The sequence below is a fragment of the Amblyomma americanum genome, chromosome 1, assembly GCF_052857255.1.
Source record: "Amblyomma americanum isolate KBUSLIRL-KWMA chromosome 1, ASM5285725v1, whole genome shotgun sequence".
NCBI classification, from domain to species: Eukaryota; Metazoa; Arthropoda; class Arachnida; order Ixodida; family Ixodidae; genus Amblyomma; species Amblyomma americanum.
Genome location: NC_135497.1, coordinates 96,465,276 through 96,473,596, shown reverse-complemented (window position 1 = coordinate 96,473,596; position 8,321 = coordinate 96,465,276). Strand labels below are relative to the sequence as shown.

The window sequence follows — 8,321 nt, the reverse complement described above, 5'->3', positions numbered from 1 at the left end:
AGCCCAACCTGAATAATCAGAACGGAATCAAACTTGATAATAAATGATGATTCAATAAAATATATCCGCTAGAATTGTTTGAATCTCTTATTTGTTGTCAAGTGATAAACTGCATCAAGAGAGATTCCAGCATTACTTGAAAGTTTAGCCGCCGTCGTTTCTCGCGGCGTCTGCATTGCTCCGGCCCGGCGAAATGATTTGGTCACGCGTGTTTTTATCCGCTTGAATGCTTTAGACGCTGACAAGTATCTTTTTTCAGCAATGTAGACGCTAAGATAATTTAATTTAATGCTTCACTACTCTCATTACACGTGAGAAACTACCAGCATCGACCACGCAGCTGATACAGCGAGGGGCTTAATCTTCAACGCTTATCTCCAATGCCAAGGTTGGCGCACTTGTGCGTTGTAGAAAGTACAGTTCGTCATAGGAATTACTGTGGAAAGGTCAGAACGCTGGAACAACCTTGAACATATGTCACCCGCGCATTTGTCACATATTTGCGATTCTGATAGTACTTTAAAGGGAGGAAGAGATTGGTGCACTATATACCGTCGTTATGGTACAGCCGTTAAAAAGATTACAAAGTACAAAACGTTGGCGGCTCAACACAAGTTTATTACAAATAGTGCAGTTATTACAGAGCACATTATTACAGAACACAGCGCTTAACCCTCTTGACTTTTTTGTGAGTATCAGGCTGGTTTAAACTTAATTGTAACCCAGGTACTCCCTACTCGCCGAGGTAAGGAGTACCTGGGTTCCATTCCGGCCACATTTCGATGGTAGCGACACGCAAATGCACCCGTGTGCTGCGCGATGTAAGCGCACGTTAAAAAAAAAAACCTTAGACCGTCCGAATTAATCCGCAAATCCCCACTACAGCTACCCTCATGGCCCGTTCGTCGCATCGGGTTGTTAAAATCTCAAGTTCTGAGAGAAGCTTTAACACGTACCTTGCGTCGAAGTGCCTTTCGATAACCGCAGAATTCTCTTGCAGCGGCTTGTCGGCCCTTGGAATAGCACGTGCCCACTTTTCAAATTCATGTTTGATCCGGAGTTCCCGGGTTCGAACCCGACCGCGGCGGCTGCGTTTTTATAGAGGCGAACGCTAAGGCGCCCGTGTGCTGTGCGATGCACTGACATCGCATAGCACACGGGATCAAACAGCGCCTCCGGATCAAACATGAATTTGAAAAGTGGGCACGTGCTATTCCCAGGGCCGACAAGCCGCTGCAAGAGAATTCTGCGGTTATCGAAATGCACTTCGACGCAAGGTACGTGTTTAAGCTTCTCTCAGAACTTGAGATTTTAACAACCCGATGCGATGAACGGAACATGAGGGTAGCTGTAGTGGGGATTTGCGGATTAATTCGGACGATCTAAGGTTTTTTTTTAACGTGCGCTTACATCGCGCAGCACACGGGTGCATTTGCGTGTCGCTACCATCGAAATGTGGCCGGAATGGAACCCAGGTACTCCTTACCTCGGCGAGTAGGGAGTACCTGGGTTACAATTAAGTTTAAACCAGCCTGATACTCACAAAAAAGTCAACTACCTCCATCCCAGGCTATCTCCATTTATTAGAATACATCAACCAGATCTGGGACGGGCGTCCACTCCCTCCCGAGTGGAAAACGTCACTTGTGACGTTTATCCCTAAAACAGGTAAGGCCGTGAATACGGACAACCTGAGGCCCATATCACTGACCTCATGTGCGGGCAAGCTTATGGAGACGATGGTTCAGGATCCCATCTCTCCATACCTGGAGAGTAAGGGCCTCTTTGCACTCACCCTGTTCGGGTTTCGCCCCCACATGTCTGCACAGGATGTCCTTCTCCAGCTGCACAGGGATGTAATACGACCCACAACTATGCAACACAATGACAAAGCCATCCTCGCCCTTGACCTGAAAGGGGCTTTCGACAATGTTAAACACGGAAGCATCCTGGCCAACTTGAGTTCTACCGATTGTGGGGCTAGGGCCTACGCGTATGTAAGAGATTTCTTGACTAATCGCCAGGCCTTCCTTCGGATTGAGGGCGAGGAATACGGCCCTTACATGATGGTAACACGGGGTACCCCTCAGGGAGCGGTGTTATCACCGCTCCTGTTCAACATAGCTATGATGCGCCTCCCAAGCCAACTGGCCCGGGTGGAAGGCATTCAACACGCCTTATATGCAGATTACATTACAATTTGGACCACTGAGGGGAGCCGTGGGGACATGGAGGCCCGCCTTCAGCAGGCCGCTTCTATAGTCGATGCGTATGCTATGGACTGTGGGCCCCAATGTGCTCCAGCGAAATCAGAGCTTCTGCATGTCAGAGCGAACCCAAAGGATAGGACAGCAATTCACATCTCTCTGTCAGGAGGTCCTATTAGAGAGGTGGAGGAGCTCCGTATTCTGGGCCTTTTCATTCACCACAGGCTCAGACCGGACTCCACCATTGTGAAACTCAAGAGAGTAGGCGAATAGGTAGGGCGTATGATCCGCCGCGTTTCCAACAAGCGGGGCGGTCTGCGGGGCAGGGACGCGCTTCGGCTCGTCTATGCCTTCGTGACTAGCCGGATCCTCTACGCCGTGCCATATCTCCGCACTACTAAGAAAGACGAGGCGCGAATAGACGCCATCATCCGCAAGGCAACTAAGCGAGCCCTGGATCTCCCGGTGGCTACCTCTAATGCCAAACTGAAGGCATCGGGGGTGCTAAACTCCTACCAGGAGCTGCGGGAGGCCCACCTCGTGAACCAATACACGCGGCTCATGCAGACGGCCCCTGGGCGCCGCCTGCTAAACCGCTTACACATCCAACACGACTGCACTCCAGAGGAGACGGAGCGTATCCCGGAACTGTGGCGCCATATGCTCTGGGTCTCCCCGCTGGACCGTAACATGGACACTGACATGCACGAAAACAGACGACAAGCGCGGGCTCGGGCTCTTGAGAGACAACACGGCTCCCGACCCGGTGTATATTATGTAGACGTAGCAGGGCCGTCGCCCACGGGATTTTACACGGCCGCTGTTGTTCACCAGGAAATGCACGTCGATAGACTCGCTTTTCGAGCCCCGAATTCAATGCGAGCCGAGGAAGTAGCGATAGCGCTTATTGCTGCCGCCCACGCCAATTCGAGAATCATCATTACGGACTCCCGAAAAGCATGTGATCATTACTTGGCTGGGGAGATCTCCACCTTAGCTGCTTGCATTCTAAGACGGACTGCCACTGATACAACACCGAAAAGAATCATTTGGGCTCCTTGCCATCAGGGCGTACGGGGTAATGAGGCCGCTGACGCGGCTGCCCGAGCGCTTATTTACCGGGCTCCTCATCCCAGCTCTTCTGGCTCGGAGACTAACCAGCCGCTGCTGCGATTCAGGGAAATAATAACGCATTATAGCGACAACCACCGCCTTTTCCCGGCCCCTGCCAAGGGGCTGAGTAAGGCGGAGAAGCGAACTTTAAGGCGCCTGCAGACAGGTACTCTGCTCTGTACTGCAATCTTAAAGCATTACTATCCTAACACGGATGGGCGATGCCCGCACTGTGGGGAGATCTGTGATATCTTCCACATGGTGTGGGCATGTACTCAAAATCCCCACCTCCCCCTTTCCCATACCCCTTCCAGAGAGGCATGGGAGACTGCCCTCCTCAACTGCTCCTCGCTTGAGTCCCAAAGGGCTCTGGTGAAACGGGCGAGAGACGGGGCATTGTCATGCGATGTCCCGGACTATGGACGCCGACCATGTAGCGGGGCCACTCTGTGGCTCCCCAACTCTATTGCAGCAATTAAAAGTTTTCACCACCACCATGTCAGTGCACGTTAAAGATCCCCAGGTGGTCGAAATTATTCCGGAGCCCTCCACTACGGCGCCCCTTTCTTCTTTCACTCCCTCCTTTGTCCCTTCCCTTACGGCGCGATACTGCGCCATTTACTTTCCACAAAAAAACAATTATTATTAGCTAAGGCGCCCGTGTGCTGTGCGATGTCAGTGCACGTTAAAGATCCCCAGGTGGTCGAAATTATTCCGAAGCTTTCCACTACGGCACGTCTTTCTTCTTTCACTCTCTCCTTTATCCCTTCCCTTACGGCGCGGTTCCGGTGTCCAACGATATATGAGACAGATACTGCGCCATTTCCCTTCCCCCAAAACCAATTATTATTATTATTAGGCAGGCGCGCGGAAGCGAGACACCTTTTCGCTGCCCGACTTAATTGTGGCCGGCATCGCAACCTGGCACAAAACCAGGGACCCCGGAACAGGGGGGAGTCGCCTTCCCCCCCCCCCAAATCTTCAACTGCTTGCATTTGAATCGGAGTTGTGACAAGTGAAGCATTTCAGTTCTAGGACTCCTTTAATGCAAATCACAGTGGCGCTGAGCTACTTTGCTTCGTAGCCAGATGTAAAGGATTTCATATAACCAGTCATGTCCCAACAGAATTAAGTCCACTGTCTGACCCGTGTACATAATCATGATTAGCGGAATTTAAAAAAAAAAAATATGCACAAACTTTTTTTAATGCAATTGTGATCACTCCTCGTGCGTATAGGTTGCCGCGTTTGTTTTTGTAGCCCCTGCAGTTCCACTGCCAGATCTTAATTTTCTGAGTTGTTTGAGGGGGGCTTCGTGGCAGTTGCTGCACGAGCATTTTCACGGTAGCTTCTAGAGCCGCGAGGCGGTCTAGTGCTGTTAGGCGTTGTAGGATTTGTTGGAGGGTTCTGTCCGACTAGTGAGAGATTGTGTTTGGTTTCCTGGTTGTCTTTTTCAAGTTTGTCTAAGCTCTCGTTTATGCGCGCAGTGCCTTTAGAGGTGACGGTGGTTTTTGGTTTGGGCTGCGGCTCACCCTCTGGAGATGCCTCAGCTACTCTCTTCGCGTTAGCATCTATGTCCTTCGACGCCTGTCTCTTTAGCGTTCCGCGGTTAGCGTCCGTATCCATCGCATCCTCGGTTACGATATGGGTCGGAGTAGGTTGAGCCGGTCGCGCGCTTACCGGTTTGTTGAGGGGTATATGATTGGGACCAGCTTTGACGAGTTTTTCAAGCTCGTCTAGACGCCTACGGAGTGAAGCATTCTCTTCTTTTAGCTTTCTATTTTGTTCCAGAGACGCGCGCGCCCTAGTGTCCGCTTGGGAGACAATGTCCACCCAGCTCACCTGTTTGTCGGCGTTCTGGGTGGTGCTGCTGCTTCCTGAGAGGGGAGGTTTCTTGCACTCGCTGCTCTTGCTTCTCGGGATGCTTGATCCGCGGTCGTCCAGGAACGGGCAGGAGGTAGACCTGTCCCTCGACTGACTTTCGCTGCGGCGCCGGCTCGAAGACCATTGTCCGGATCTCGAGCGTCGTCCGGAGTTGTCGTCGTCTTCCGACGAGAGCAGGGGGTACCGATTTCCGGTCGGTGGCTTCTTGGCCTAGAGTTTCTTCGATTTCTCGACGAAACGGTGCTTGCAGTTGCGGATTCCCGTAGCGTGCGCACCCTCGAAAATGATGCATTTTACCTCGCAGCTGGGGGACTCGCCTTCCTCCGGTGGCGGCCGTGCTCCTCCCGGCAGCGACGGCCACGTTGGCTTTTCGGTCTGCAGCCCACATCGGCTCGGTGCCCGACCCTGCGACAGTTGAGACATGTTTCTACCCGTTCTTTATACGGATAGCAGGTGAAAAGGCCTGCTTGGAAAATCATTTCCTTCGGCGGTTTGGTGCCCTCGAAGGTGATGACGACCGCTCTGGAGCGCCCCTTGCGGCGTGCGTTTACGATGGGGAGTTGTGGCTTTTCATTGATGCAGTAATGAAGAATTTCATCCGGCGTCTCGTTGTCGAGGGCTCCGTAAATCACTGCTCTCACGGATCGCTCTGGCGTGGGGAAGTACGCCATTACTGGGTAGTCTTCGTTGTTCATTGCGAATCCTGGCATGCTCCGGTAGGCGTCTGCTCGTTCTTTCACGGGAGTGCTGACCGTGAAGGTGTTGTTGTATGGGTTGATCCGCAACCTGTCGCTCGTGAAGATTTCTTGAGGCGGGAGGTTGAGCTGCTGGCAGATCGCTTTGAGCAACCGCCCCGGGGTAGTTGTGCGGAGGTTTAAGTTCTTCGGCCTGACTACGACCTTGCGGTCATATTCCGGTAGGCGTGGGAGTGGTGGCCTCCTACGTCTCGTTGACGACTTTTTATGATCGGTCACTACTGAGGACTTGCCTGTGTTTCGGGCGCGTCCGGCGTTGGTCGATCCGGCGTGCTGCTGCGTTAGGCCAAGCTGCTCCGCTCTTTCCCGGATCCTGGTTTGGCGTGCTCCTTCATATTTTCCGCTGATGTACCCCATCCTTCCTCGGAGAGGGCTGCGGGGGTGATCGTCTCGCCTTCCACGGCGTATACCTCCATGGCAGCAGTTGTGGGGCCCGCGAGCACGATGGCGGGCCTCCGGCGTCCGATGTCGGGGTTACGCCTAACCCGTCCTCGCACGCGTTGAAGTCAGAAATGCCCGAAATTCGGCCAGATGGTGTCCCACCCGGAAAAATTTCGCGTCGGTCGATGCGGCTCACCTTGTCGAATCTGGCGATGTAGCACACGAGTCAATCGCGATGGCGCGTAGCGCCGAAAACGGCTGCAAAGCCGGAGCGTTCGTGGACACGTCCGCACCGCTCAGTGGCTTGGAGAGAAAAACCAGCTAATCCACTTAACTTCTTTCTAGGGGGTGTAATAACGTTGTTCGTATCGCGGAATGGGGTGCGCGCTGAGTTCACGTTGGATTCTTGTACGCGTCTAACAGCTGAAACCAGTAATGTACAACATATCGCAGAGGAAGCAAGAGCAAACCGCTCTCAATCGGAGCCAGTGGCCTCAACGCATACTACAATATCTATTCGTATTTAGCGCTGGGATTAGTGAAGGCTTTGCTTGTCATAATTAGGTTAGGCATTTATTGCAGCTTTGTAAAGGCCGTTGTTGCTTTCCTTATTGGCAGTGCACTTAAAGCATTGCATGAAATATTTATTAGAATTCAGTTAATCCGCAAACCAGCATTCCGGCTGATATGCGATTAGTGTGGCGGCAGCCACGTAAATCGACCGTATTGCGTTCACTTTGAGATTGAAAATTGGTTTTTGAGGAAAGGAAATGGCGCAGTAACTGTCTAACCTATCTCGGTGCACACCCGAATCGTGCCGCAAGGGAAGGGTAAAAGAGGCAGTGAAAGAAGACAGGAAAGTAGTGGTACCGTAGCGATGGTGCCGTAGCGGAGTGGCGGTGCCTTCCCTAGTAACGCTAAGCTATGATGCACCGGTCTGACATCAGTAGACAGAGAGTCTGGGAAATCCATTCAATAATGTGTATTAGCCCAGCTAATCCAGGATATACAAAGCGAAAGCAATATTGCGATTTGCACTGACCCAAGGAGCCGGTTGTGCGCCTTTCTTTTCGTGAAAATGCGTTGTCAACGTCAATGAACGCTATGAACGCCGTCGGATCCCTTGTTTTGTTTGATTTTGAGGAAAGGAAATGGCAAAGTAACCGTCTCGCATATTACGGTGGACAACTGAACCGCGTCGTAAAGAAAGAGATAAAGGAGGGAGGGAAAGAGGAAAGAGAAAACTGAAAACTGAAAGTTGGATTTTGAGGAAAGGTGCGGCGCTGCGCAGCGGCGGTACACCTGTGGCTCGGTTCTACTCGTGGCGCATGCGCAGTATGGACTAGGGAACGAGAGAGAGAGAGAAACAAACGGATGGAACCAGGCGACGGAGTCGCCGGTGGCCAGCTGCGCGATAGGGCTCCGTGCGCTGGTATGGTGGCGCCACCAGCGACCACGTCGCCAGCGCCGCCTCGTGGCACTCGCCGCGTTAACCGGACGCTCAGTCACGGCCGGTCTCTCGAAGGGAGAGCGCACGCGCCCCCCTCGAGACTGGCCCTGGCGGCCCTGAGCCTTCCTCCATGCCCGATGCGTTCGCGCCAGCCCGGCCGTATAGCAGACGCGCACTGACCGCGATGCCATTCTAACGTCTGCTTCTCTGCGGATTTCAACACATTGAAAGCCTTGACGCCACTACTGCTGCATTTCGTTTCAATTGCTTTCAGGTTGGCCTCATAACTCATTCCAACAACCATGGTTGTGTTGCATTCCCGACGGCTCTGCAATATCCGGCAGCGCAGTTGAGCTTATTGAGATTAATTATGTACCTTTACAGTTTGAGAAACAAGGCTCTGACCCAAATAATGAATTCAGCTATGTAATTTACATCAACTGTGACATCGACTATGTGAATGGCGGCTAGAATTGCGAAAAACGCAAACTTGCAGCACATATATATATATCAGATGATAGTGCTCTATAT

At 52.2% G+C, this 8,321-nt stretch overlaps 1 pseudogene; it reads left to right on the top strand.

The window, feature by feature from the left end:
* Positions 1-2,066: 2,066 nt before the first annotated feature.
* Positions 2,067-4,404, top strand: LOC144112698 (uncharacterized; annotated as a pseudogene).
* The last annotated feature ends 3,917 nt before the right edge of the window (positions 4,405-8,321 follow it).